The 2,899-nt window shown below is 39.9% G+C and overlaps 1 pseudogene; it reads right to left on the bottom strand.

The window, feature by feature from the left end:
• Window positions 1–2,273: 2,273 nt before the first annotated feature.
• On the bottom strand, window positions 2,274–2,897 carry LOC115305267 (annotated as a pseudogene).
• Window positions 2,898–2,899: the final 2 nt, after the last annotated feature.

Here is a 2,899-nt window from a genome sequence, read left to right on the forward strand (position 1 = left end):
AAGAACCAGACGAAATCCTAGAATTTCGTAAGTGAACCTAACTTTAGAAATAACCAGTTCTGACTTCTCATGTTACAGAAAACTAAGCAAAGCATTGAAGGAATCAAGAGGTTTGCTCAAGGTCACATTGCTAGTTAGTGGTGAGAACAAGAGCAGAACCCAGGATGCTTGGCTCTAAGCTGAGCAGTTTCTGATCAGGTGGACCAAAGCCAACAACAGCAGAGAAACTTTCAGTCCAAGAATACAGATATCGCCAAGTAGAAGAACAAACCTGAGGGATTTTCAGCAAGGATAGTGGATTCCAAATGAAATGTTTTGTGTTCAGAGAAAAGTTCTGGCTTCATCCATCTGTGCACGTTCTGTTGCCCCCTCTCACAGCCAAGGCTCAGGCTACACTATATGCTCAGTGTGTTCTGAACACTGCTTCATTATCCTGTGACTTTCCAAGTGCTGTTCTCTGTGCCTACAGTCTCTCACTGCTGCCCACATGTGAGAAAATCTAAATCTGTCCTTGGAGAGAATCAACTCAGATCCCATTACTCTACAATGTCTTCTCTGATTTTACCAATACACCCTCACTACTGCACTAGCCACAAATGATCACCCACCACTCTGATTTTCCAGGACACTTTATTTGTATATTTCTTATTATGACAACACTTTCTACTTTGTGTTACAGCTATTCTTTATACCTTGTATTAGAACATAAGCTCTTTTAGGGCAGTGGCCATATTTCATCTTTTTGTTTGTTTGTCTGTTTGATTTTAGTTTCTTTTTTGTTGTTTCTGTTGAAGTATAACTAGCATACTACGCATTATATTATTCTATGTTTACTATATAATGATTCAACAACCCCACACATTTCTCAGTGTTCATCAAGATATCTTTACTCTTAACTCCCTTCATCTGTTTCATGCATCCGTGTATCCACTTCACTTTGACAACCAACAGTTTGTTCCCTCTATTTATGTGTATGGAGTTGTTTTTATTGCTTGCCTCACTTTTTCTTTCATTGTTGTTCTTGTTGTTTTATTTCTTAAGTTGCTATAAGAGTGGAACCGTCTGGTATTTTTTTACTCTGAATAGACTTATTTCAAATAGTTTTATTCCCTGTAGGTCCATCCATCTTGTTACAAATGGCAAGATTCCATTTCTTTTTATGGCTGATTAATATTCAGATAGATAGATAGATAGATAGATAGATAATTAGATAGATAGATAGATAGATAGATAGATAGATAGATAGATAGATAGATAGATAGATATTACATCTTCTTTATCCATTTGTCTATCAAGGAACATTTGGGTTGCTTCCATGTCCTGGCTATTGTAAATTATGCTGCAATGAACATAGGGGTGCATACATCTTGTTGAATTCATGTAACTAAAAAGCTTTTTCCCTGAAAAGGAAACCAGCAACAAAAGGGAAAGGGAACCTACTGAATAAGAGAAGATATTTGCAAATGCTATATCCAGTAAGAGGTTAATTCCAAAAATACAAAAAAATGTATACAACTCAACATCAAAAAACCCCAAATAATTCACTTCAAAACTGGGCAGAAGAATTGAATAGACATTTTTCCAAAGGAGACATACAGATGGCCAACAGACACTTGGAAAGGTGTTCACCATCACTAATTACAAGGAAATCTGAATTAACACTACAATGAGATATCACGTTGAATCTGTCAGAATGGCTAAAATCAAAAGGCAAGATAAGCAAGTATTGTTCAGAATATGGAGAAAAAGAAACCCTCATGTACTGTTAGTGGGAATGTCGGCTGCTGCAACCAGCTGAAAATAGTATAGAGGTTTCTCAAAAATAAATACCTATGATCCAGTAATTCTGTTACTGGTTATTTTTTAAAATAATCTATGCAGACATTATAGAGGTGGGGCTCAAGATTACCACCATGAGTGAAGAACTGCATGCTCTACTGACTGTGCCACAGCTACTGGATATTTAACTAATTAAATAAAAATGTTTTTTCTAGTTTCTTTTAATAATAATATTTTAAAGCCAATGATTCAAGTAGACATGTCAAAGAAAACAAAAAAGGAGAAGGAGCAAAATGCATTCTTCACTCCACAATATACACAGAGCTCTATTAGTGGTCCCCCACCAACATCCCTTGGGAGGCCTACCTTTCCATGGTATCAAGAATACTATCCATTATTATGCAGAGAGGACCTGATTGGATTCAGGTGTGATGGTGTCAAACCAAATATGTACAGACACAGCTGAATTCAAGTTCTTCACTTTCAGCCCTAATTTAAATGGGGCTAGTGCCCCAGCTGTACTGGATCCCATGGGCAAAGTACATAGCAAGCCCAATCAGCATCCAGCCACCAAATCTGGCCCAGGTGCCAGCTGTCACCTGCATCATAAGGCAAACATTCACAAAGATGCTCAGGAGTGGGAGGAGAGGCAGAGCAGGGACCTTAAAGGGAAGGGGACTGGGGTTCTGGGGCTGTCTCCAGATGACCCCCGTGATCCCAGCGATGAGCACCAGGAGCAGCACAACCACTGAAATCCACACTGGGTCCCCAGAGAGCAGAACTGGTGACTGGGTCAGCACCAGACAGAGATGAATGATCAGCAGAACAAGCAGTGAGGAGCAAACATAGACAACCCTGCCAGAGAGTGGAGTGGGGGTGGGGCTGCCTGGAAAAAATAGCCCCTGTAGAGTCAGCTTCTCTGCTGCAGGTCCATTCTCCCCCTGAATTTCCACTTCATTTTCCCCATTCCTCCTCTCAGGCTGATACCTGACAATAAGAAGACAAATCGCAACCAAGGAGTGAGAAATCAGGGACCCAAGTGACCCTAGGTCCAAGATACCAGTGACTCCAAAGAAGAATATAGTGGCTGCAGCAATTCCAACCAGCATAATGGTCATCA

This window comes from Suricata suricatta, chromosome 10 (genome assembly GCF_006229205.1).
Source record: "Suricata suricatta isolate VVHF042 chromosome 10, meerkat_22Aug2017_6uvM2_HiC, whole genome shotgun sequence".
Taxonomy (NCBI): Eukaryota; Metazoa; Chordata; class Mammalia; order Carnivora; family Herpestidae; genus Suricata; species Suricata suricatta.